The 27,271-nt window shown below is 54.9% G+C and overlaps 1 protein-coding gene across 3 annotated transcripts in view; it reads left to right on the forward strand.

The window, feature by feature from the left end:
* The window catches only part of DLGAP4 (DLG associated protein 4), a 202,626-nt gene that overhangs the window by 32,028 nt on the left and 143,327 nt on the right, over positions 1 to 27,271 (forward strand). The gene's annotated exons all lie outside the window — the stretch shown is intronic.

Below are 27,271 nucleotides of genomic sequence, written 5' to 3' on the forward strand. Positions count from 1 at the left end.
AAATCTTGGAGACCATTTTCCCTGGCCCCTGCTTTATGGAGTGAGGGAAAGGCTTGGAGGTCTCGTGGAACCTGCCGTAGAGGCCTTGGGAGCGGGAAACCCAGGGAGGCTGGAAGCCACTGCCACCTTTCCCCAGGGATGACCAGGTATTTGGGGAACAGTGGCTCCTCGGACTGCAGGGAGCTTGTGTTTGCTGGATCGTTCAGTAAGCACTAATTGAGCACTTACTATATGCCAGGCACAGTGCTAGGAGCACAGCCGCGAACAAGCCAGACCCAGTCCCTGCCCTCACAGTGCTCTCATTTGAGGGACAGAGTGGACAGACAAGAAATTGATGAAAATGCTACAACGTGGAGAAGAGTGATGAGAGGGGTCTGGGGGGTGAGTATTGGAGGCTGTTTGGAAGGTATTATTGAGGCTGAGCTCTGCTGGGTGAGAGAAAGCTAACTAGGGAGGTGTGGGCTGCAGGGTCTCCCAGGCAGACTGTGCAAAGGCCCTGAGGTGGAGAAGATCTGGGCTCCCTCAGGGAACAAATGAGAGGGAATTGTCCCCTGAGGGCCAGGGGGAGGGGAGTGTGCCTGACGAGGTGGGGAGCCATTGGCAGGGTCTGAGGAGGGTGGCAGTGGAGGCAGGATTTGGTTTGAAAGCAGTTTGCAGGGGTCTAGATGAACATGGAGACCCCCATGTAGGAGGCTGGTGTGGTTTTCAGGGTAGATGAAAGTGGACTGAATCAGGATGGGCTGGGGACGTGGAGGTGAGGGGCCAATTAGATTTTAGTGGCAAGGCCCACTGGCCTTTGTGCTGGGCTGGAGTGAGGGGAGAGAAGGGAGGTCTGGCTGCGCCCTGGGCGGGGGGACACTGGCTCCCTGAGACGGGGGCAGGGACATGCAGTCAAAGCTTTCCTTGTAAGGATCCCCAAAGTGGCCTGGGGTTGGCTGGGTCCCTGACCCGGGTGGTCCCTTTCCCCGAAGCCTGCCCCCTCTAGCCAGTATCTGGGGCTGATGTGTCTATTGGAGGGGAAAATCGTGCCTCCTGCCTAAGCCCCAAATTGCCCCCTGGGGGTGGCAGAATGCCAGGTGCCCATTTTAATTCTCCGAAAGTCGTACTGTTTTATTTTCCTATTTGGGGTTTTATTATTATTGCTCCTAATGGTTTGAAAAGGCCTTTTAATTAAAGCTGCAGGTTGGAGCTGGCATCTGCACCCCTGGGGAGGGTGGGAGGAGGCCTGCTGAGTACTCACTCTGCCCCTTACAGAGCTGGGGGCTTCTGCTCTGGGGTCTGTGGCCCTTCCACCAGGAGACCAAGGCAGGAGGCGCTGCCATTGAGACCGTGGCAGCAGCCACTGTCAGGCCTCAGCCCTCCTGTGATGCAACCAGATTTTCCCAGAACAGGTCACGTGACATTAGTTTCGTGTTCAAAACCTTCTGTGGCTCCCCAGTACCCTCTCCTGCAGGAGGCTGCAGGCCTGGTGGTGGAGAGCTTGTGGGACACATCTGGGTTTGAGTCTTGGCTTTGCACTGGCTGCAGGGTCTTGGGCGAGTTGCTTGATGGCCCACAGCCTCAGTTCAAGCCTCTGTCCCATCCTGAGCTCTGTAAATGGGGTTTATGTTGCCGTGGCTGTCCAGGTTGTGAGGCTCGGGGGAGGATCACGCAGCAGATGCTCTGTGAACATAAGCTGCCCTTATCACTGACCTTGTCTCTGCCTTCTCCTTCCTGACCCCCTCCTCCTCTTGTCCCAGAACATACCGGAGACTTGACCCACTCTTTACCTTTGCAGATGCTCTGTGGTGCCTCCCTTCACCTTTGCCCCCTGGACGTCCTTCCAGGCCCCAGGTGTGGAGGTGCCTCCCCTGGGAGCCTTCCCCACTTCCTCCCTGGGACCTGGGATCTCAGAGCTGCCTGAGCGCTCCCTCCCAGGGGCCTGTCTCCTGCTTTAGTTGCTAATTTACTCCCAGGGCTTGCAATCTCCTGTGCCTGCAGGACCCAGAAGATCAAGTCAAAGAGGAATGTTGTGGAGGGCGGACTGTGGCCATTTTGTAAGACTCTTGTTCTAAGAGCTGCTCCCATCCTGTAGCCAGGCTCCCCACCTCAACCAGTTCTCTCTGGAAGGTTTGCCAAACCAGCCCACGTTTATTGAACTTCTGTGGTGTGTTGCCCTGAGCTACAGGGCATTTCCTCCACTCACTTCATCCTCATGTTCATAACCACCTATGACATCTTTCTGTGTGCATTTGACTGATGAAGAGACAAAGGCTACAGAGATGAAATTTCTCATCCCCAAGGTCACCCAGTTGACAAGTGTTGACGCTTCATACTGTGCTCACTCCCTTGACTAACGTTGGCAGCTCCATCAGTATCATGTTTCTGCCCCAGGGCCTTTGCATTTGCTGTTCCTTCTGCCTGGAACTTTCTGCCCCAGATACCTGCAGAGCTTCTTGCTCACTTTATTCAGGCCTAAGTTCAAATGTCACCTCTTCAAAGAGCCCCCGTCCCACCTCTTATCCTGCTTTGTTTTGCCTCATGGCAGTGGTCACACCTGACATATTGTACATTTGTTTGTTGAATTTCTGTGTCTCTCACTGGACTTCACAGTCAGCAACTACGTTTGTTTTACTCACCTCTTCTCTGTAGTACCTAGAATGGTGGCTGGCACACAATGCCAATAGTTGTTGTGGCTGAGTGACTCTCCTGGTTTGCAGAATCTCCTGACATGTGGCATGTGGGTGGGACTGAGGGAAGGGGGTATTGGGGTCCAGCTGTCCCAGGGACAGGGTAATCAGAGGACCTTGCTCTGCCCCGAAGGAGGCCCTGCCGTGAGCCTCTCCCAGCTCCTCTGATTTCTTTCCCTCCCTCGTTGTGCCCTGACGTGACTGTGGCCCTGAGTCCACCCAGAGCATCAGTCTCACTTGGCTCCTGCCTGCTGCAGAGACACCCGCTTCCCCTTCCTGGAGCTGCTGGAGCCCAGCAGTCCCCACGTGGGCCCCCCACCAGCACCCAGTTTCTGGCTGTCTCTGCCCTCTCCCTGGTGTTCCCACACCCCCTGCCTCCTCCTAGTGGCTAATCCATTGGAAGCTTTTGGATATGGGGGAGAAAAAGGAAGAGAGCTGGGGAGCTGGGAAGAGAAGGTGGATGAGGCTCACAGAGGCAGCATTTCCCCATTCTGGACAGGGGTAGGGACGACTAAACCCATTTTGCAAATTAGAAACTGAAGCTCAAAAAGCCCGAGGGACAAAGAGCCCAGATTCAGCCCCAGCATTATGCTCATACCCCTGGGAAGTCAGACCTGTTCCAGCCCTCAGGGCAAAGCTAGAACCCACAGAGTGTTTCAGGGGTTACTGCCCACTCACCCAATAATTCATTCCAGTGACATTACTGTGTCCAGTGCCATGGTGTGTGTGGGGTTGGGAGGGCAGTTGCATGGGTGGTGGAGGGGGCTGGGACTGCTGGGGGTGGGCTCCCCGAAGGCAGGCCAGATCCGGGGCTTGGAGGGAGAGCGGGCATCCCCCTGCAGTTGAGGAAGCAGGGAAGGGAAGTCCAAGGACAAGGAAGCCTTAAGCCACACAGCCCTGAACAGATGTCCATGGGGTGGATCAGTAGCCACAGCAGGCTAGAGGGTGGCGTTTGGGCCTAGATGAGAGGTGGGGACATGGGCTCCTCTGGCACTTCTTGGCTATAGGATCCTAAGGGTTGATTGCTGCATCAGTGAAAGCAGTTGTAATGCTGACACCTCCCCTCTGAAGGAGGGACTTCTGCGCCCAGGGTGTTTTGAGCTCAGACTTACCTTCTGCCCTGTGTTGCTGTGAGGCCCCCAGGTCGGGCCAACTTGTCTACCCACTGTGCCTTTTCGGCCTCTCCCCATGGAACAAGGCCCAGGGTAGTTGTTGCCTGACACCTGGGCTAGGGAGTGAGGGGGAGCCGTGACCACAGCTGTAGGGCACCAGAGGCTGCTCACCAACGCAGTCTCCCCTCATCCTCATCACTAGGCCAGCAGGGAATGCGGTTGGCCTGTTCCAGGATGAGGAAGTAGAGGCCCCGAGAGAGATGACTCTGGAGTCTGGCAGGCCGGAGTTCCTGCCCTGGCTTGGTGGCCCGCATGGTGTGGGCCAGCAGCTTATGCCCCTGAGTCTCATGGTCCTCAGTTGTCCAGGCAGCAGGAAGGTCAGAAGAGCAAGGGGGAAGCTTCTTGAACTGTGTGACATGCTGGGCACAAGTGGGAAGCACTGTCTGCTCAGAGCTGTGTGCTGGCAGAGAATCAGCCACGAGTGCGAGGGGAGGCAGGGAGGTGCATCTGGGGTCTGCTGAAACAATAGGAAAAACCACCCATAGTTCATTTAGTAAACATTGAGCACCACCTGGATGCAAGGCCCTGTGCAGACTGTCCTCTGCGTGCAGAGCCAGTCCAGTCATCAAATGACCACAAAAATAAATAAATGCAACCGTGCGATAAAGTAGAGGGTCCCAACCTAGTCAGGGGGGTGGGAGGTCACTTGAGCTAAGCTCTGAAGAATGAGTGACAGCTACCCGGGTGAAGAGGGAGGGCATTCTGAGCAGGGGAACGAACAGTATGGCAAAGGCGCTGAGGCTGGAGGGAACAGGGCAAGTCTGAAGGCCTGGGAAGAGGCTGGGAGGCTGGCCCGTGGTGAGCCAGGGGAGTGAGAGTGGGAGGGATGAGGCTGAGTCGGGGGGCCTGTGGCAGGCAGCAGCAGAGCTGGAGGCTAGAGCAGAGAAGGCAGAGCAACCTGGGGTAGAGTGGTGTCTTATTAGCATATTCATGATCACGACAGCCCTCGTGAATATGCTAATCAATCAAGGGAGGGGTGGATGGGGGTGGTGGGGACATGGTAGAAGGAGGCCTAAGTTCCCAACACCCTCTCCTTCTGGAAATGGAGCCCGAAGTCGCAGTAGGGTGGGGGTCCCCCACGTCCTCAGTGTCAGCTCCTCCCTTCTCCTGGCTGCCTGCCTGACCCTCCCTCTCTTGGGAAGTTCCACCGGTTCCGGAAGTGGGGATGGTACAGAAAGGGGATGTCCCTGGGACACTTACACACAGACTGAGGGCTGTGCCCCTTCTTATGATTCACCTGCACGTGGCTGGCTTCACAGGAGCAGGGGCATCGTGAGCAGGACTCCAGTGACTCACCCTCCCAGGGCACGTGGTGGGGGGCTCAGAGAGGAATCCCCATGCCCAGTGCCCCTGGACACGTGTCCCCAGTTTAGGTCACGGGTCTCTAATGGTCTCAGGGCACTTCAGTCCCTTTAGCCAAAAAAGTGGCCACACCATATCGGTGGTGTTTGTTGTGCCCCCACCCCATCCCGCCCCCTGGCTGTGAAATGTGAGAAGAGCAGGGAGAAGCTGCTTTGCAGACAGGGCCTCCCTCCAGCCTCCCATGGGACCCCAGGTGGTCCTCCAGCTAGGCCTGACCCCTCAGGAGCTGTCAGGAGCTGGATTGGTAGGGAGGGTCAGGACACAAGTGCTCAGATGCAGGTGCTGAGACCCAGCGGGCGGAGGGGGTGGCATAATTAGCTGTCACCAAAGTAGTGAGTCAGGCGCCACTGGTAGCTTTGAGTCAGCCCCAGGGTGTGAAGGGGAAGGGGACATGGCCAAGGTCACATGTGAGCAGTTTGGGCCAGGCCCCCCTGAGTGCCTCCCACTGCTCCCCCAGGCTCTTGGAGCGAACAGCCTGCTCCAGTGGTAGCTCTGAGGAGAGCCTGGAGGCACTTCCATCACTTCCTCCTCTCCTGGCGTAGAGAGGGAAACTGAGGCTCAGAGAGGGCACACACTCCCCCTTGCTCAGTCCTCTCTGCCTCCACAGCTGTCTTTTCAGGCCCTTGAACTCTGTCCCAAGCTGCTTCAGGGTTCTTCTCTACTGGCCCCTCTGCACGGGACACTTCCCCAGTTCTTATCCATCGAGGTTCCCAGCTTGCTGTCCTTTTCAGAGGGGCCTGCTGTGACCCTGCCTTGGCCCCCTGGTTTTCTCTTCCAGGCTTTCGGGACACTTATCTCGATTTATAATTGTTTTACCAATTTCATCTCTCGCTCTTGCTGGGAGGTAAGCTCGGTGAGCTCAGAGTGCACATCCATACTGTTCAGTGAGTGCTCTAACCCAGCGCCTCGCATAGAACAACAGTGAAAGTACCCGGCACTCAGCGAGCACGTCCTGTGTGCCAGGCACAGTGCAGTCACCTTCACAGGCCTTCCATCCGCGGTAACCCGTTGAGAGGCTCCGTTTCTGTCATTCCCATTTTAGAGAAGAGGAAATGGAGGCTCCTGCAGGGAGGAGGCGGGATTTGATCAGGGCAGTCTGCCAGGCGAACGCTCTGTAGGCCACTGGGCTCCCCCCCTTACCCCCTCTACTCTAGCACACACGGTGGGTGCACACAGTAGGTGCTTGGTAAATATTGGTTGGGTGAACAGATGGGAGGCCAGGCTTCTCCCATAGTCACCCAGACATTGAGGGAAGAGCTGGCCTGCCACTCCTGCTTCCGTCTCCCAGAGTTTTCAGATGCTGCTGGGGCATTGTCCTCAGCACCCAGGGGGCACCACAACAGCCTCCCACCTTCCTGCCGGCTGGCAGTACAGGCTTAGCTCCCCGGGGACGCCTCATTCGATTTTCTCCTCCTTTCTTTGAGCAGATTGAAGACTGGGAACAGAGACAGCCTGTTGGACCTGGGGCGTCGGGGATGAGAAGTTTAATTTCCCAGGAGCTGCTGGTGGCTGGAGCAGACCCTGGAGGCCGGGAGAGGGCTGTGAACACAGGCATGGCAGCCAGCTGGGGTCTTCCTGCGGTTAGATGGAGCTGGATGGTGGCTCCACTCCCACACATGCTCTCCCTGGGTTGGGGCCTCCCCAGTGAGAGGGGCAAAGACCAGAAGTTTTAGAGCCAGGGACCTCTACACACTTGCTTTGTGACCTTGGGCAAGTCACTCCCCTGCTCTGTGCCTTAGACTCCTCTTTGATAAAGTAGGGTGCCAAATGGCTCCTGTTTCTTTGTGCACTGTGAGGACATGGAAACTGAGGGGGTGCCTCCAGAGGGAGGAGTGGGAGCATTTGTTGACTGAATGGGGAGGGGGAGAGGCAGAGTAGGTGGGGGCGGCTGGATCGGGACCTGTCACAGCAAGGCGAGTCTGTTAGGGGGCTGAGGTCCTTAGTCTGGCAGGTTCCTCAGCCTTGAAGGCCAGGCCCAGCTCCTGCCAGAGCTGCCTTGCACAGCCTTGGTACCGCCAATGTTGATTAATGGCCACAAAATGCCTGGGCGCCAGCAGCCGCCCCACTCGGTGGAATCAGCTGTGATTTATGGGATTGGGGCCCTCAGGGAGCAACTGTCTGAGCTCGGAGAAGCCTCAGAAAATGGGTCAATGCAGGGCGGGGCCTACAAGGAGGCAACCATGGCCAGAGACTGGCTCCTCTGCCCCGTGGTCCTGGTGGGGAAACTGAGGTCCACAGAGGGCAGGTGACATGCCCAGGGCCACTCAGCAGAGGATTCTTCAGTGTCAGGACTTGTTAGGCTGCCACTTGCAGCCCGAGAGCACACGCCCGGCTGCCTGGCACACACATTTTGTGCCCTGACATTTGCTGGCAGACAGGCTTCTTCCTCTAACTGGCAGCTGCAACCAAAACCCAGAGCCAGTGGAGGTACTAGGAGGTACTTTAGACTTCAGGGTGGCTAGGAAAGCCCTCTCAGAGGAGGTGACATTTGTGCTAAACCCTGAAGGATGAGAGGGAACCAGTCATGTGAATGCTGGGGGAGAGCAAGCCAGGTTGGGGGACCAGCGGAGGTGGGACACAGGCTGGTGCATTCAGGGAAGAGTGAGGAGGGCAGGTGGCTGCTGGGGCTGAGTGCGGGGGAGGAGATGGGGTGGTGATGCCGGTGAAGGGAGCAGGGGCTGATGAGACCCTGAGGGGTCTTGTCGGCCCTAGCCAGGGTTTTGGCCCTTCCCAGTGCATTAGCAGCTCTGCTTTACATTTTCCAAAGACCCCTCCTGCTTCTATGTGAAAGAGAATTAGAGGGGCACATGGAAGAATGGGGAGCCTGGGAAGGTGGCTGCTGCAGACTTTGGGGCAAAGGTGGCCAAGAAGACCCAACCCTGGAGCTGGGATTTGTCTCTGGGATTCTCCTTTAAGCCTCTCACCCCACTGTAGGCAATGACCAAGTCCAATGTCTCAAAACCCGTTCCAGCCAGTGATCCCCTCCATGCCCCACACCAGAGCCCGGGAACCCCGTTCTGAGAGGCAAGACCAGATCAGACCAACTTTACGACTCGCTCATGGTCACCCAGCTTGGAAGGAGCAGAGCTTGGATAGGAAGCCAGGTTTCTGGGTTCCACCACTCTTTAGAGCCTCACTTGCCCATTATTCCATGCCAGAGATCAAGGCTGCATCTCCTCTAGGGGAAAAACTGGGGGTTTGAGGCCGCCCGGAACCCCCCATCGGGTGGATTTGAACTCTATCTGTGTGTGCATGCGTGCGTGCTCACACTCCACTCAGCAGGAAATTTGGGACAGGAGCAGCTTGGGTGCATGTCTGGGCCTCCTCTGCTGGGAAACCAGGCCAGAGCTGGAGGGGCCCCAGTGGCACTGCTAGAGCCCCGCCCCCTCCCTGGCACTAAGATGCCTGCTGGCAAGGGCACTGGAGGGCACTGAGTGGCCGCTGTCCCCTGGCTGCAGCTGACACATATTGTCTCTGGGCCACTTCCACGTTTCTGCCTTTAGCAGAGGACCCTCCAGCAGGACAGAGGGATCACCGTGGGGGGAGCTGCCTGCCTGCAGTTTTGGCTGCCGCGGGTGCAGGGGAGTCCTGTTCACCTTGCAGGGAGGGTGGGGAGCCTGGAGCAGTGAGAAGAGGTCTGCCCTGGCAGGTGTTCCAGGAGACATGTAGTAAGTCAGGTCCCTCTCTGGTCCTGATCTGTAGTTTCCCCATCCGGACAGTGGGAGTAGAGTGGAATAGATTCAGTGATTTCAGAGGTTCACTGGTCTGAATTTCTGCTCTCCACTTCACTGTGTGATCTTGTGCAACTAACTTCATCTCTCTGAACCTCACAATATTTGTCTGTATTCTTATTCCCATTTTAGTACTTATTTTACAGGGAGCAGGTAAAATTCTTAGAAGACCAGGCACCTAGCAGGCACCCAACCAAAGTTAGCCTACCAAAATAATAACAAGCACACAATTTAACAGTGATAATTAGAATTCGTCGGGCCCCTCCACACTCCATGTACTGCATCCGCAAGCACCTTTACTGCTTGCAGACCCACGAGGTCAGTATGGTTATTGTCTTCATTTTACATTGAGGGAACTAAGGCACAGAAAGGAAAAGGATCACACTGCTGGAAAGTGTGGAGCCCGTCTGGCCATGGCTCCCTGCCTGTCCCCAGGTACTAATCTTCCTGAATTCCCAACCCCGCCCCTCTACCCCAGGGCCGGCTCGGCTCGGCTCGGCTCGGCTCGTTGAGGTGTTTGCCAGCGGGGACCCGGTCTTGGGAGCTCAGCTGGGGTTTCAGCACCGCGGACAGCGCTCAGTGGCATTCCCGGGTCGGGGGAGGGAGGGAACTGGGCCTCAGCTGTGCCTGGGGTTCTGGATGGTGGGACCCTTCACCTCATTCTTGCCATGTGGAGATAGCAGGGCTCTGAATGAGCCAGCTAAGCCAAGGGTCCACGCCTTCCCCTGGCTCAGTGAGTCCACGGCTCAGTGAATCCACTGGACTCAGAGGCCCTTCTTCCTGGGAGGGGAGGTGCCATGGCGCCACTTCCAGGTCCCAGCACCACTACACCCCCATCCTAGGCTCTGGTGTCACCATGGCAATGGGTGGCGAATGCGCTCCTGAAGACCTGGCTTGAAGCACCCCAGGCTGACTTGGCCTGGGGAACCCCAGGGGCTGAGTTTGAAGGGTCCTGGGGTCACCAATGGCTCTTCTACCTCCAGCCCACTGTACAGATGGGGAGACCAAGGCCCAAAGAAGGGAAGGCTGTATTCCTGTGATGTGCCAGCTGGAAAATTCCCAGGGATCAGCTCGCCCCAGTGCTCCATTATACGTATAGATGAGAAAGCTGAGGCAAAGGGACCATCCTGAGGGAGATCTGCCGCTGTCTTCTGGAGGAGTCGTTTCTTTCCTCCCTCACGTGGGCCATAATTTGAAAGTCAGTATGTGTTGTTTGTGTGTTTGGTGTCTCTTCCCTGCTGGCACACAAACTGGGACCAGGGCCATTTGTTTGTGGCCATATCCCAGGGCTGGTGCACACTGCAGTGGTTGGAGTGTGGACTCTGGGGCCAGCTGGCCTGGGTTCAAATCCCAGCTCTGCCGGTTACCGGCTGGGCGACCTCAAGCCAGTCACTTCTCTCTGAGCCTCAGCTTCTTCATTTGTGAGATGGGGAGAATCATGGCTCTTGCTTCATAGGGTTGTTTTGAAGATTTACTCAGATGGTATGAGCACTGAGCCTTGCACGTGATGAGTGGCAACCAGTGTCAGCTGTTGTCTTTATTACTGGTTAGTGGGTACTTGATAAATGGTGAATGAATGAGTAGAATCCACCTGCCAGCCCACCATAAGGGTTTTCCTTCGGGACATCAGGGGAGCCACCTCCCAATTCTATTACATTCTTTTCATCCCAGTGGATATTTACTCTTCAGTTGCTTTGTCTAAGGGCCTTAAATTTAGTGTGCATTGGAATCCCTTGGAGAGATTTGACAGTGCAGATTCCTGGCCCCATCAAGACCCCTGGGGTCTGAACCTCCATGGGCAGAGTCCAGGGTGTGCATCATTATGGGCACCCCATGCTTGTCGTAGGAGGCTGTCATGGCTGCCTCGAGGGGTTCAGTGAACTGTCTTGAAGCCATGGGGCTGGCGGGCTGATGAGGCAGCCCTGTTCACCCTCAGCAGGACCTCAGGCCTCACTCCTCGGGCACTGGAAGCCTGAGCAGAGTGCTGGGCCCAGGGGAGGGAAGGGTAAACCCCAGAGAAGAACCATCAGAGAAGGCCTCCTGGAGGCGGCAGTGTTTCAACCAGGCCTTGAAGAGTGGGGAGGATGTTGCCCAGCTGAGATTGGCAGATGGCATCGTGGATGGCGAGCTGCACGCACGAAGTGGTGGAGGCAGGAAAAACAGGTTGTGCCTGGTGTGCGGTGTGGGAATGAGCTAGTCGATGATGTATTCAGAGAAGGAGGTGGGGTTTATCTGGATTGTCAAGGGCCTTGAATGCTACATCTCATACAAACCCCTTTGCTTCCTTCCTCTGTTTTCCTTGCATCACTCAAAGGTCTTAGGATCCATCTGTTCCAGCCCCCAACCCCAATTACCCAGCCCCCAGCCCCAGTTCTTTCCCACCCACCTCTCTTCTCTTAAGACTCATTCATACCCTGACCTTAAAATCTGTTCCCATGAAATGAGTCCATGCCAAAGTCACAGTGGCCAAAAATGGGTTGATTATGGTGGGGATGGGGTCGTGGGGGTGAGGGTGTGTGTCTGTAACAAGAGTTTTCAATACCTTAGCCCAAGGCAGAGACTCCAGGGGTGGAAACTCAGGCCTGACAGAGGCACAGGGAGGAGGCCAGGGTGGCCGCAGCACCTTTCCCTGTGCCATTGTGAGGATAAAAAGTGATGATGATGAGGGGCTGGCCCCGTGGCCGAGTGGTTAAGTTCGCGCGCTCTGCTACAGGCGGCCCAGTGTTTCGTTGGTTCGAATCCTGGGTGCGGACATGGCACTGCTCATCGGGCCACGCTGAGGCGGCGTCCCACATGCCACAACTAGAAGAACCCACAACGAAGAATACACAACTATGTACCGGGGGGCTTTGGGGAGAAAAAGGAAAAAATAAAATCTTTAAAAAAAAAAAAAAAAGTGATGATGATGTAAAGTGTTCAGCGTTCATCCTGGCACACAGTAGGTGTTCGATAAATGTGCCCATGTCATGATTTCCCCAAGTCAATTCTTGAGTAATTTTTAACAGCTTTTCTTTCAATCTTATAAGTATCCTGGTTTGGATGATGAAGTATATGGTTATTGCATCCATAAATAATAGCCATTTCTTGGGAAGCTAAATTCCCCAAGGTAATTCTGGGAAAGCAGCATCCCCAGCATCCCCAGGAGATGAGCTGCCTTCCCCACACCAATGTCTTTCTCTCCGCAACCCCACTTTCCTGCCTGTGGAGGAGCAGCCCCATTGAGCACAGCAGTGCTCACATCAGCCCCTCGTCCCAGTGGGCTCCCAAGCGAGCGTGTGCACCAGCATCTTACAGTTGCCACATTTTCCGCCTCTGGGTCCTGGGTGGCTGCTTGATTTCCCCAGACGTGTCTCTGGAGGAGGTGCCTGGGGACAGGAAAGTGAGGTGCACAGGGAGGCAGGAGGCTGGCCTGTGCCGAGCCTGGTTCGTCCCCCTCGCTCAGCTTGACCTTGGGCCTGGCTGGCCCCATCCCACTCTTGGCAGCAGTTTCTCCTGTGCTGGAAAGACAGTCCCCTCATGGGTGTGGGGGCACAAACGAGGTAGTATGTGTACCTCAGGGGGCTCTGGGAGGTGGGAGCAAGTGCCTGGGTCGTGATGAGGGCAGTCCCCCCGGCAGGGCAACAGGGGTGACCTCCTGCAGTCTCATCCATCCTCCTGGCCCTGGGGACATTCTCTCCCCATGCCCAACCCCTGCCCCATCCTGACCCTCCCGAGACTCAGATTCAGCTTCTGCAGATACCTGGATTTGCAGGTGTTCGATAGAAACATGTGCCTCACTTTCCTGGTCTGTAAAATGGGCCTGATATCACTCACCTGTTATTTCAGTGGGGAGAATCAGATGACACGATGGCTGACAAGGGGCTTGCCCACTCTACCAGCGGGTGGGGAGGGGGTGGTGACGTCAGCACAGGCCTGTGCACACAGTAGGTGATCACTAAATGCTTCCCAGCAGCAGCTGGCAGTGTGTGCTGGGGGCCCTGTCTCCCCTTTGCAGAGGCCAGAGGGGGCCACAGTAACTCATTGCCTGACTCTTCCCTCTTTGGTGTGAGGCCTGTGCTGCCCCCACAGGCTAGTTTTGAATGAGGGGGCACTGCCCCTGCCACCAGGGTGACCCCACCCTGCCTGTCACCTGGCAGCACCATGAGCCCCTAACTCGGGATCCCCGAAGCCCTCAGGGGTCAGATGCCAGGCCAGGGCAGCTAGATTTGGGGAGGGGGTCTGTGGGCCCAACAGATCTAAATTTTAACCCCAACTCTAACGCGCGCTGGCCGTGTGGCCTCAGGCTAGTCGTTTCACCTCTCGGAGCCTCTGGTTCCCCCTCTGTGAAATGGGGATAATAGAAGAGAGTTCACAGAGTCAAGGGGCCCCGATTGCCTGGCACGGAGGAGCATGTAACACCTGCTGCTGGGATTACTCTTATCTTCATGCCGACTCTGCGGGTCACAGGGCTTGGCGTGTTGTAATGCTGCTATGAACGGTGGATGCCCCACGAGACAGTAGGGCAGCTGCTGGGGCTCACTCTTTCATTCTGGCAACAGATATTTACTGAGCACCTACGACGTCCCAGGCACTGGGCTGGGGGCCGCAGACACGTCAGTAGGGAAAAGAGACTGCGTCTTCCTTCCCCGGGCTTACTTTAGGAGTGGGGTCATCTCAGCCAGCTGGTAGGGATGAGGTACTGCAAGGTCAGGTGGCAAAACCGGGCTATAAAGCAGGACAAAGGGATAGAGAGTGAGGGAGGGTTAGACAGGGGGCCCGGGTCCAGGTCCAGGATGGCCTCCCTGAGGAGGCGACGTTTGACAGAGACCACAAGCAGAAGAGGATGGTGGGAGCCGTGTGGCTATCCAGGGAAGAGCACTCCTGGTGGCTGAAACAGCAAGTGCAGAGGGCCTGGAGTGGGAGGGGCTGTGGCAGAGAACAGCTGGGAGGCCTCTGTGGTGGGAACAGAGGGCGTGTCAGGACCGTGGTGGGAGGCGAGGTCAGAGGGCGCCGGGAGGCCAGGCGTGCAGGGCCCTGCAAGCCGAGGCACAGCCTTTGGGCTTCACTCTGAGTGAGATGAGAGCCAGCCACGGTTTGAGCTGAGACTTGGATCTTACAGGACCCTCTGGCTGCTGTGTGGAGACCAGGCCGAGGGGTCCAGCATGGAGCAGGGAGGCATGAGGGGACTGCTGCTCAAGTCCAGGAGAGATGGTGGTGGCCGGGACCAGGCAGCAGAGGTGGAGGTGGCGAGGGCTGATTGGATTCTGGAGATGTTTTGAAGGTAGGGACAAGATTTCCTGATGGTTGGCTATGGGGAGAGAGAGAATGGGAAAGAGGGAAAGAGGAGGGAGGGGAGGAGGGAGAGAGAGGGAGAGACAAGTTGGTGTTAAAAGCCACTGCGACGACGCTGGAAGAGGTCACCTGTGTTGGCAGAAAGGGGACTGAGCCAGTCCCTCATGGTCACTTTAGGGAACGATGTTTGGTGACTGGAAGTGTGTCTGGTGAACTGAAAATAAGGACATGGGTTTTAGTTCTAAACGTTAACATAAAGACATGAAAAAGAAGAAAACCCTTTCTGTCTTAAAGATTATTGGAAGGGGCCACAGAAATGAGCTGGGTAGTGAGAAAGCCCAGGTTCCATGCTCGCCCCCCGTGTCTGCTGTGTAGCTTTGCTCCGGCACCTACCCTCTCTGGGCCTCCAATTCCTTTTGGAAGATCTTGACTCTAGCTCTGATGGGTCATCATTCAGGCATCTCCCATGGAGGTGCTGGGGCAACCGTGAGGCTCCAGGGGCCTGCAGTTGTGGAAGACGGCGAGGAGGTTGGGCAGGGTCGTGGTGAGCTCAGAGCTGGGGGTGGGGAGAAAGCTGGCCCCAGAGCTGCTGGCCTGGAGGGGTTTGCAGACAGGGCAGCCATGGCTGAGAAGGAGGGGGGACTTGTGCAGAGCACCCCCTCCCCCCATGGCAGGTCCTGCTGGGGTGACTGAGAAGGGGCAGCTCCTGCAGGAGGCACAGTGACCTCAGGCTGGGCCATTGTCCCAGCAAAGTGGTTGAGCCAGTGTCTGGGCTGGCTGGGCTGTATTTCCCGGTGTAGCTCCTTCAGGGCCCGGCGTGATAGAGGGGGTCCCTCTGCCTTCTCCCGGACACCATGGCCTTTCTCTGCTGCTGACATTTCCAGGGACATTTTTTGTTTCCACCAGAGAGGGCAGAAGCGTCTCCAGGAAGCACCTGGTCATGGAATTCAGCGTGTGGCAGCCACCAGGGGCCTGAGAGCTCATCGTACAGCTGGGGAGACTGAGGCCTTTTGTGGGAGAGTGACTTGCCCTGGTCACAGGAGCTGGGGCTCAAACGTGAGTCCACCGCTTTGCCATTCAGAACTCTGTCCTCCCCACCCCACCCCTCCTGCCTTCCTCTTTTGTTTCCCCGCCCTTTGTCAAGGGCTAGTGGAGGAAAAGGAGCAAGCTCTTAAGGCAAGCTGACCTGGGTGCCAAATCCACTTCTGCCACTCACTTGCTGTGTGACCTTGGGTGAGCTGCTCAACCTCTCTGAGTCTCAGTCTGTCAGCCGAATGGATGCAATGATGACAACCTGTCAGGGCTATGGGGAGGAGCAAACTAGACACTGTTTGTAGAAGTGGACCAATAGGAGGCCCTTGACGGGTGCCAGTCTCATGCCCTGGGCTGATGGACATCTGGGTTATACAATGGGAGGAGGAGATGCCCAGAGCTTAAGTGATGATAATACTGAGAGCATTCCCACGTGATATTTTGCACAAAGAAATCACACAAAGCACACACGGAATTTCTCAGAGGGTCTGGAGAAAAGGCCAGAATACCAACGCCTGGGAGCCTCTGCCCCATTCACTGCCACCTCCTCCGTGCCCAGCCTGGCCCTGGGTGCTGGGACCTTGAGGTGCAGCCACCACTGTCCTGGTGAGTGGACGCTGGCCCCAGGCAGGGGGGGAGCCAGCCTCCGCAGGTGACATCTCTCCCCAGTGTGAGTGGCGGCTCCCTGGGCTGTGGTGGCCCTGGTGTCGGGCAGGCTGCCGGGGTCCAGGAGTGTGTGGTGGAGCTTGGAGTGGCTGCTCTGCCCCGCACCGCTGTATCCCCATCTTCCCAGCTACGCCTGTCGAGAGTGTAGACCATGCCCACTGCCTCCATCTACTCCTTAACCTATTGCCCTGCTTTTTGTTCCCATGCTGCCCCCAGCTCCCCGGCTCCCTCCTCCCCCTCCCCACTGAGCTTCTCCCACGTGTTGGTTACGCCCCTCGGCTCCATTGGTTCCTCACCCGCCCTCCAGGGTCATCGTTCTCACCAAGGCCACCAGGACACCCTGCGATTCACCTGGTGACCACCTCTCCGTCCTCACCTCCCCCCCCCGGCTCTGGGCAGCGGCACAGGCCCCTGACCACCCCCTGCACGGTCGGGGCGGTGGGCCTCTGACAGCCCGGTGTCTCCCCGGCTGCTCCCTCTCACACCTTTGCCGGCTTCTCATCCTCCACCTGTCTCCTGAGTGTTTCTGTTTCTCAGGACTCTGTCCCTGCCGCCTTCTGTTCTCAGGCCACACCCTCTCCAGGGGACTCATTAACTGCCCCCACTTCAGTGACCTCTGGACACCCACAATCCCCAGACCCCCAGCTCCACCCGGGCCTTTCCCCGGAGCTCCCCTGGACGGCACCCCCATGTCCCGAAGCACCTCCTGCCCAGCATGTCCCCAGTGACCTCCACACGTGCCCTCAGGGCTGCTCCCGCCCCTCTGTCCCTGACTAGGGAGTGGCACCATTGTCCTCTGCGTGAACCCTGGTGGCTATGCCCAGCATTCCCTTTGCCCCTCATCAGCCTTTTAAAAAAACAGCTTTATTGAGGTATGGTTTACCAGACCATAAATTTCACTTATTTTAAGTATTCGTTTTGATGAGTTTTAATAAATTTATACCGTGTGCAGCCATCACGACAATCCACAAGTTTGCTTGTGCACATTTGCAGTCAATCCCCGCTCCCATCCCCAATTCCAGGCAACCACTTATCTGCTTTCTGTCTCTATTGTGTTGCCTTTTCTAGAAAGTTCGTATAAAGGGGAACATATAATATGTAGTTTTTGTATCTGGCTTCTTCCACTCAGCATATTGTTTTTGATGTTCATCTATGTGTTACACTTATCAGTTTTTCCATTCCTTTTTAGTGCTGAGTAGTATTCCATTTTATGAATATAAGACATTTTGTTTATCAGTTCGCTAGTTCATGGGCATTTGGATTTTTGGCTCTTATGAATAATGCTGCTGTGAACATTCACATACAAGTCTTTATGGGGACATATGCTTTTGTTTTTGTTGCATTCCTCCCTTTTTCCCACCAGACCCTGATTTTCACTGGGGAGCCATGTGGTTACAGGGAAACTGACTGTACCTCCCCCACTCAGGGATAAAGCATGTGACCCACACTAAGCCAATCAGTGTGTTCCATCCGCCAGGCACAATGATTGGTTCCTAGATGAGCATGTGACATAAGCCAGTCCAATCACAGTGACTTTTATGACTTGAACTGGAAGAGTAGTCTTTCCTCATGCCCTTGATGGTGTGACTTGTCTGGAACAGCTGCAGCCATTTTGTGTGCATGAGGGAAGCCAGCCTTGGGATGGAGCTGCCCCATGGAGAAGGACTGGGTTGAGAAAACATCAGTGAAACAGAGTTGAAACCCTGATTGAATGGTGCCTGAAGTCCACAAAATTTTGGATTTTTTCAATTATGTGGGGTTAATCAATTCACTTTATTGTTAAAGCCAGCGTGAGATGGCTTTTGTTATCGTTGTTATTGTTGTTTATGGCTGAGGGGTCAGCAAACTATGGCCATAGCCAGCCTGTTTTTGTAAAAAATATTTTCTTGGAACACAGCCAGACCCTTTTATTTATGTATTGTCTGTGGCTGCTTTGGAGCACTGAATGGCCCACAGGCCTAAAATACTTACCATTGGCCCTTTAAGAAAAAGTTTGCCAACCCCTCTTATAGCCAAAAGATTAGTATTCAATGTGTCCCTCAGTCACTCAGGACAGAAACCTGGAAGTCATCCCAGACTCCTCCCTCTGCCTCATCCTCCTCGTCTGATCAGCCTCAAGTCTGACTGACTTTTACAGTCTAAATTTCTCCTGAATCTGCCTGCTGTCCCCCAGCCCCAGTGCCCCTGCCCCGGGTAGACCACTGTCAGCTCTCGCCTGGATCACGCCGCCAGCTCTGGGCTGCCCCACAGAGCTGCTGGGTGATCCTTCTCACCCCCAAACCTGACTAAGCCCTTTGGCTCCCGACTGCTCCCAGGGAAAAGGCCACACTCCCTGGACTGGCATTTCGGGAGCCCCCTGATCGAGCCCCCACCTGTGTTTCCAGCCCTGTCTCCCCTCCTCTCCTTCACTTCTTCCCCAGAGCACACAGACCAGCTCTCCACCCGTGCAGAATTCCTCCAAGTTCCCCAGACGTGGCATGCTTTGTCCCTCCTCCTTCTGCCTCCGACACCTTTCCCAACTTTGTGCTTCTAGGGATCTCCTGTGCATCCTCCAAGGCCTGGCCAGAGGCTCACCTCCTTTTTGATATTTCTCTAATTCCCCCCCGGGGTGGGCGGGGCCTGTATCTGTATACGTGTTTGCCACCCCCACTGACTCATTCACCTCCTTGCCTTCTGCTGGGGGCCGTGCGCAGAGTAGGGGTTCAAGACATGTTTGTGGGGCACAGTGTCCCCTGCCTTCTCGAAAGCCACCGTGAGGAATCGGAGGGGCTCCAGACCAGACAGAGTTTGAAGGAGGGACCCTCTGGGCTCAGAGTTAGCGGGGAGGCTAGAGGACTGCAGCTGCCTGGGTGCCCGGGAGGACGCCTGCAGGAAGTGCAGGGCAACGCCTCCCAAGAAGGAGGGAAGGACTCAGAGGAAGGAAACGTGGGCAGGTGAGAGCAGGCCACTGCGGCCCTGAGAGCACGGAACGGAAACGAAGGGATTATGGGGAAATGTCATTAAATGAAGATCTTCCACGGCCTCCGATGAGAGGAGGCCAGATGGCCAGTGAGGGGGCCGTTGGGTCCCGTCGGAGCTACTGGAAAGTTTAGGAATTTACAAGACTGGCCCTTTGGAGTACTTTAGAAACATCTGATTTCCAAGTACTCGACTGAAAACAATCTGGGCACCAGCCGGCTGGGTCCTGGGTGAACCTTCCCGAGAAGCAGCTGTGGAGGATCAGGGGAGCGCTGGCCTGGGGGTCGGAGCCAGCTCTGCCCTCACCCACCATGGGGGTCTTGGCTTCCACAGTCAAGGGCTTAGAGCTGTGGCCACACTCCGTGCTCGTTCCAGAAATGGGTGCTGATGTGAATCCAGAGCACAGAAAATGAGAAACCAGGCCAAGCCCCAACTCCCTCACAGGCCTACAGTGAGGCACAAATGAGAGGATGGATGTCAACGTGGCTTGCAAACTGTGAAGTGCAGTCACACCATGTCAATGTCCCCTCCTCCATGCACCCCTCCCAGGCTCCCCTGGCTGAGTCAGTCCTCAGGCTTCCCCAGACCCTGTACAAACGTTGTTCTTGCACCCATCCGCTCTGTCACGGACTCTAATGTAGGACATGTCCTCCCACCAGACTGAGCTCCTTGGGTGCGGGGACAAGCGTCAGTCTTCTACATCTGGCTCGGTGCCAGGCCCAGAGCATGAGTTTGTCAACTAGGTTCTTGACTGACCTTGAGTTGTAAAGAAGCGATTAACTTGAGGGTGCTGGGTGGCCTCAGTTTATAGAAGCAGGGACCAGGTGGTACCTGGTAGAAATCTTTCTAACGAAATGACAAAATGTTCGTGAGTTGTGGCCCAAGGAGTGTGAGCATCTGGAAAAGCAGTCTCGGGGTTGAGAATGCCAAAAGCTGTCTGGTCTTGTGCTAACAGGGCAGCCACGAGGCACGTGTGGCTATTTAAATTTAACTAAGTTAAAAATGCACTTCTCTAGTTGCACTCATCATATTTCGCGTGCTCATTAGCCGTGGCTCGTGGCTACTATGGGACAGTGCAGATCAGAGCATGTCCATCACTGCAGCAAGTTCTATTGGACAGAGCTTGAAAATTCATGTCCGTGTATCATCTTGGGCCCTGACAACTTGGCGGGGGCTTCTGAAATTTAGGAGAGAGAGCAGGGCCCTGGAGTCTGACCAGCCAGAGTTCAGATCTCTGCTCAGCCGTTTACTTGCTGTGCAGCCTGAGGCACAGGGATGTCCATCCCCTCCCTGAGGCTCAGTGTCCTTGTCCGCAGAGTAGGCAACCGTGCACCTGTGCAGAGCAGTGAGGGTCAGAGGAGAAGGCTGGGTAAAGGGCTTCTCAGTGTTCTATGCACAAGCTGCTGTTATTAACAGGGCAGTGTCCTAGAGCCGTGAGAGAGTGAACGGGCTGCACGTTTCAGAAAGCTCATGGAGCTGGGAGCTCAGCTGGCTGTGCTCCTCAGAACTAGGGGAAAGGCATGCCGGAGCTCATCCGGGCACTGGGGGCTGCTCTGGGGCAGTGGCGGGTGGGCATGACTGGTTGGGGGCAGATGGCAGGTGAGGGCGAGGCTGGAGCTGGTGGGGCCGGGCCTGGGAGGTCCTGGGCAGGGGCACTGAAGCTCCCTCCAGAGCCCCTAGTGTGGAGGAGGGGGAGGCTTTGCAGCCGGGTTAGCAGGCACTTCCTCTCTGTAAAACTCTGCTGTCCGCTAGCTGACCACAGGGTGTTCATTAATGATAATATGAGCAATAGTAGCTGCTCTGTTTACTATAAACCAGGCACTGTGCTAAGAAACATGATATGTGTATGCATTAGCTCATTTAGTCCTCACACAGCCCTTTGTAATAGAGATATTATTATTCCCATTTTACAGACAGGGAACACTGAGGTTGTCTGTTCAAGGTCACGCAGCCATGAAGTGGTGGAGCTGGGGTCTGACCCCAGCTGGATAGCTCCAGAGTCCATTCTTTGGATCAAGTCCAAACTCCTTACTGGTCCTGGTGACCCCTGTGGAGCCGGCCTTGTCGCCCTTCCACCTTCTCTTCTGTTGCTCCCTACCTGTCTGGTCAAGTTCCTCAGACACCCCAGGTGTCTCCTTCCTATGTCTATGCCCTTATTTATCCCTTGACCTGGATGCCCTTGCCATTACCCTCCACCCGTCACAGGTTCCTCTTCATCCTTCAAGACCCAGTTCTGGCATGAGCATCTTGAGGCCAAGGACTGGGTCTAAGTCATTTTGGTGCCATAATGTCCAGCCCGTGGCTTGGAGCATTGGAGGCCTCGGTAAATTATGGTGATAGATTGGTGGGTGGATGAGTGAGTAGATGGAGGGATGGTGAGTCAAGGGGCAAGTAGATAGTTGGTGGATGATTGGGAAACTATATAGGTAGATGGTGGTGTGGGTCATCTGGATGGGTATATGGATGGATGGGGGGCTTGTGCCCAAATGTCCTGAAGAGGGTGGGGCCTGAACTGAGCACAGGGCAGTGGGCATGAAGAGAAGCCATGGTCTGAGAGACATTTGGGGGCAGAATCAGCAGGCCTTGGGGAGGGCTGAGGGGCTGGGAGGGGTCCAGAGTGATGCCCGTTTCTAGCTTGGGGACGTGGAAGGATCACGGTGTTATGAGGGAAGGACAGGTTTGGGGGGAAAGGTGATGGGGTCCATTTTGGACATGGAGGCCGAGGGACCTATGGAGGGGAAGTCTGGGAGGCAGCTGGGGAGCTGAGCCTCGGTTGGGTTCATGGGCGAGGCCGGGCTGCACCCAGGAACTTGGGAAGCCAGTGTGGACTCGGGACAGAGGGCTGGAGGATGAGCCACCAAAGGAGGCAGAGCTGTCACGTCCCTGAGGCAGAAGAGCCAGGAGGGCCACAGCCCCAGGGGGGAGGGCACTGCCACGTCGGGGACATCTGTAAATCATTGCTGGTTGTGTGTTTGGGGCAGCCAATGCTGCGGGGGTGTAGGCGGGCTGGAAGCGGGCTGTGAAGGATGGCAAGGTTTTGACCAGCCTTGGGAGCGGTTCCTCTGAGCAGGGAAACCACACAGGCAAAGGCAGGGAGTAGGAAATGAGCGAGTAATGTCCGCGTGCTCTGTGGGCCCCGGAGCCTGCAGCAGTCAGCTGGAGAACAGGAGGGGCGACATCTTTTCCCTGTCCCAGCCAGCACCCTGTGGCCACAGCTATCAGCGGCTGGGGCGACTCTGGAAGAATCTGGGAGCTGTGTTACTTTGGACAAGTCACCTCCCCTCTCTGGGCCTCCATTGCCTCATCTGAAAACTGGAGGCAGTGCCACCTGCCTGGCTTGCTGAGAGGAGTAGACAAGATGTGGGGGTATGAAAAGCCCCCAGTGTAGGAGGGAGTTCCAGAAATGCTATTTTCTAAAACGATTTTTCCATTTCAACTCCACAAATATTTATTGAACTAAAAGGTTCTGTGTAAATCCATTTTGTAAATTGAATTTTTTTACAACAAATACCATTTTACCCGGGCCTGGGGTGATGAGGTTGGGGAGGCCTTTCATTCTTGGAGGAGCCTTGACTCGAATTCTTTTGAAAAGCCGCGATTGGTTTGTCTTTTGAGTCAACGAGCATTTTGACTCTTCAGGCTCGCAGAGCTAGGCTCTCATTTGTTCTGTGTGTGTTTTGAAAAGATCCTCCTGGCTGTTACACAAAAGATGGATCCGGGGAGGCCACAGGGCACCCAGGGATGAGGCTGGGGTAGTGGTCTAAATGGGAAATCGAGAAATTGCCTGGACAGGGGGGTGACTCTGGGAATAAAGAGAAGGGGATTTGAGAGGTGTTTAGGAGGTTTACAAAAAATAGGACATGGTCTTGGGTTTTACGCGTGATGGCAAGGGAGAGGAGGAAGGGGCATGGGAGCTTCCTGGCTTCTTGGTTACCAGAGGGTGAGCTGGTTCCGGGTACCAGGTTAGATAACGCTGTCAGAGGCCAGGGTCCCTGGGGAGGGTCACAAACTGTGCCCTGGATGCGTGGAGTGTGAGGCGTCCACAAGGCAGAGCTGCCAGCAAGGATTTGGTGATGGGGACCCAGAGCTCCAAGGGGCGGGCTGGTCTGGAGAGAGAAACGTCCGTGACAGGGAAGGAGGGGAAAGCCAGAGCTTGTGACAAGTAGTCAGTACTCTTTGGCACTGAAAATATTTGTTGAGGAGAGTATTCTCTGAGCACCTCCATGTGCCAGGTGCGGTGCTGGGCACTGGGGATCTGGCAATAAACCGAATGGACAAAACTCTCTGCCTCGTGGGGCCGTGGGAGGGACAGGCAATAATTGGGGTAAGTTACTCATTTACATATGCTGTTGTGACACGTGCCAGGGACAACAGTGCAGCAGGGAGGGAGAGGCACTGGGAGCGCACGGTGCAGTGCAGGGCTGTGATGCTAGCAGCAGACCTGGAGCTTGTGCTCACTGAATTCATTTAAGCCTCACAAAAACCTGCTCAGGAAGGTGCAGTAGTTACTCCCATTTTAGCAATGAGCAACTAAGTCACAGAGAAGTTAAGAAACTTGCCCAAAAAATTGCAAATCAAAACTACACTAAGATATCACCTTACACCCGTTAGAATGACAAAAATATCTAAAACTAATAGCAACAAATGTTGGAGAGGTTGCAGAGAAAAAGGAACCCTCATACACTGCTGGTGGGAATGCAAACTGGTGCAGCCACTATGGAAAACAGTATGGAGATTCCTCAAAAAACTAAAAATAGAACTACCATACGATCCAGCCATCCCACTACTGGGTGTTTATCCAAAGAGCCTGAAGTCAGCAATCCCAAAAGTCCTGTGCACCCCAATGTTTATTGCAGCACTGTTTACAATAGCCAAGATGTGGAAGCAACCTAAGTGCCCATCAACAGACGAATGGATAAAGAAGATGTGGTACATATATACAATGGAATACTACTCAGCTGCAAAACAGAACAAAATCATTCCATTTGCAATAACATGGATGGACCTTGAGAGAATTATGTTAAGTGAAATAAGCCAGCAAGAGAAAGGTAGTCTGTGTATGACTCCACTCATATGAGGAATTTAAAACTATGGACCAAGAACAGTTTAGTGGATACCAGGGGAAAGGTGGGGTGGGGGGTGGGCACAAAGGGTGAAGTGGTGCACCTACACATGACTGACAAACATTAATGTACAATTGAAATTTCACAAGATTGTAACCTATCAATAACTCAATAAAAAAAAAAAAGTGAAAAAAAAAAAAAAAGAAACTTGCCCAAAGTCACTTAGCTGTGTAACTGGCAGAGCCTGGATTTTTAACTTGAGCCCATGCTCTTCAGTTAAGAGTCTGAATTAACCACGATGCTGAACTGCCTCTCATTGCCAAGGTCGGGTCTCAGCAAAGATCTGTAGGAGGTGAGGCTGAAGGAGGTGAGGGGCTAAGGCTCATGGACATCTGGGCAACCAGTGTAACAGGCAGAGGAAGAGCAAGTACAAAGGCCCTGAGGCAGGAGCATGCCTGGTATATTTAGAGAATAGCATGGAGGCCAGTGTAGCTGGGGCAGAGGGAATGAGAGGAGAGTAGAGGGGAGAACTAGAAGTGGTAGAGGGGCCCCTGTACAGAGTGGTACAGAGTGGCATCTGTAGGGCTGCCAGCTTTCACCTGAGGTAAAGTGAGGCCAAGGAGGGTTTAGAGCACAGGAGGGGCAGGGTCTGACTTGTGTTTTGTCCTGATTCCTCTGGCTTCTGTGTCCAGAGCAAGGGCAGAAGCAGGAGACAAGAGAGGACACAAATAATCCAGACAAGAGGTGATGATGGCTCAGTCCAGTGGTGGAGGTAGTGCAGGGGGAGCATCAGCTTCTTGCTCTCTGTGAAGGCGGATCCTGTAGGAGCTGCTGTTGGCTTGGATGTGGAGGGTGAGGGAGAGAGGTCTCAGGGACGACTCCAGGGCTCGGGCCCGAGTGGCTGCAAGGTGGGGTTTCCATCCACTGAGATGGGGCTGCTGTGGGAGGAGCCACTTCATAAGGTACTTTCCACGTCCGTTGTCTCTTTTAACTTCCTGGCTGCTCTTTGAGCTAGGCACTCAGACTTTTGGAGGTTATGTGACTTGCCCAGGATCCTTCTGCCGCAATGCTGGAGCCAGGACCAGTAGCCAAGTTTGCATCAGAGGATTTGGAATTTTGATTCATTCATTCAATCAGCAAACACTTCTGGAGCACCTGCTATGCGCCAGGCACTGTGCTAAGTATTGAAAATAATGACCAGTGACAATGGCCCTGCCCTCATGGAGCTCCCAGTCTGATGGAGGAGGCAGTGTCAACTGATGATCAATGAAATGATTTCCTCACATCAGCCTAAGTGGTAGAGGGAAAAACAAAAGGACTCCTAGGAGCCAGTGACCAGGACCTGACCTAGCTGGGAGGTCAGGGAGGGCTTCCTGGAGGAGATGAATGTGAAGTGCAAAAGCCCCTGGGATACACTGTCTGTGGGAGCATGGGGGGCTTCTTGGGAAAATACTCCCTGGTTTCCCGGCCATCGCGGAAGAACCCTGAGGGGACTGCTGGCTCCCAGAAGATAGCTGCCTATTTGGAAGTGCAGAATCTTTTTTTTCAGTGTGGGACCGTTGTAACAGTTTTATTGAGACAGAATTCACATCCCATACAATTCACTTATTTAAAGTACAATTCAGTAATTTTTGGTATATTCGCAAATTTGTGCATCCATCACTACGGTCCATTTTAGAACGTTTTTATCATCCCAAAAAGAAACCATGAACCCCTTAGCTGTCATCCCGTCCCCATCCCCCTAATTGCAACCACTTATCTACTTTCTGTTCTCCAGAGTTACCTCTTCTGGACATTTCATCTAAGTGAAGTCATACACGCTGTGGTCTTTTGTGACTGGCTTCTTTCACTTAACATGATGTTCTCAGGGTTCATCCAGGTTGGAAATCCCAGAGTCTTAAACACCATCGGAGCTGGCAGGGCCCTGAGAGAGTGTCTTTGTGCTTCTCCCACCTGTTGTAAAGGGGGAACTTGGGGAGGAGATTTGCTCTGCCCCTTGACAAGGAAGTAGGGGGCTCCAAGGCAGGTCCCGGGGCCCCCACGTCAGGGCCCCTGCCCCACCACCCTGCACAAGACACCTCCTTCTGCTGTCACCTCTTTTCCTTCGGCTTTGGGCTCCAGCTGATTTTGGCTCAGAGTGACCATGCGGTCGGGAACGCACCCTCCCAGGCGCTGGGTTTTCACGCACGGGCAGTTTTTACACACCATGGTGCATCTTGAAATCTTCTATGCATTTTTAAAAATTTGTGTCCACTAATTCAGAATATTTTGGAGTTTAGTATTTTCTTTTCTTGCTACTTAAACACATTTTGTCCAGACGGTTGTGCCTGTTTTGCTCAGTTGGTGACCTTCCCGCTGGGGGACATAGGGTGGCATCAGGGCTAAGTGCCGGGTCTCAGAATCCAATGCCCTGCCTCTTCGGGTTCGAGGCCCTGCCTCCTCCCCCGTGTGTGCCCGTGGGTAGTTACTGAGGCTCTCTGAGCCTCAGTTTCTCCCTTTGAAAAACAGCAATTTATCTTAGGGCTGTGGCGAGGGGGAAATGAGGTCACGCCTGTTAGCGGCTTGGCGCAGGGTAGGTGTGGATCCCGGGAGGTCAGAGGTTGTGAGGGCTTTCCAGGGCCCTGGGGTGAACAGGAGAGAAAGGAGATCCTCCCACCTTTGGCTGCCCCCGTCTCCTTATTCCTACTGTGAATTGACACCTGTTCCTCCCCTCCCAGGGCTGAGAGGTGGAAACGCTGAGTTCAGATCCCAGCCCAGTGACTTTGATTCTGGGCCCCCACGTCAGCTTGGTTTCCTCTGTGTCTTAGTTTCTCCACCTGTAGAATGAGAAGGCGGAGGGCGGGGTTTCCACTGAGGCCTCCAAGGCGGCCAAGAGGCTCCTGGGAGGGGGTTTGGGAAGGAGGGGCTTTTTCTTCTCCCAGGAGGGCCTGGTTCCTGCTGATGTAAAGATCCAAGCAGGAGCGGTGGCTCCTGTTGAGGAGAGGTGGGTGGAGAGGGACACCTGGCTTCCTAGCCTCTCACACAGGACGCGTTAGGCGGGAGGTGAGGGGAGTGGTGATGCAGTGGAGGGCATCACCCTGCGTGCCCGGCCAGGCAGAGCCTCTTTGTCAGGCACACCTCTGTGCCGGGCATTCTGCCTGCACCATCTTCTTAACTCACAGGAGCCCTCAGAGAAGGCACTCTTATTCTCATTTGACAAGTGGGGAAACTGAGGCTCAGAATGGGGCAGCTGCCTGCCCAGTGTTGCTTAGTGAGTGACGGGCTGAGCTGGGATTCAAACTAGGACTCGGTGGTTGCAGCCCCTTTCCCGACTGCCCCCGTGCAGGGAAAAGGAGGGAGAAGCAAGA

The sequence above is a fragment of the Equus przewalskii genome, chromosome 21 (genome assembly GCF_037783145.1).
Source record: "Equus przewalskii isolate Varuska chromosome 21, EquPr2, whole genome shotgun sequence".
In the NCBI taxonomy this organism is placed as follows: domain Eukaryota; kingdom Metazoa; phylum Chordata; class Mammalia; order Perissodactyla; family Equidae; genus Equus; species Equus przewalskii.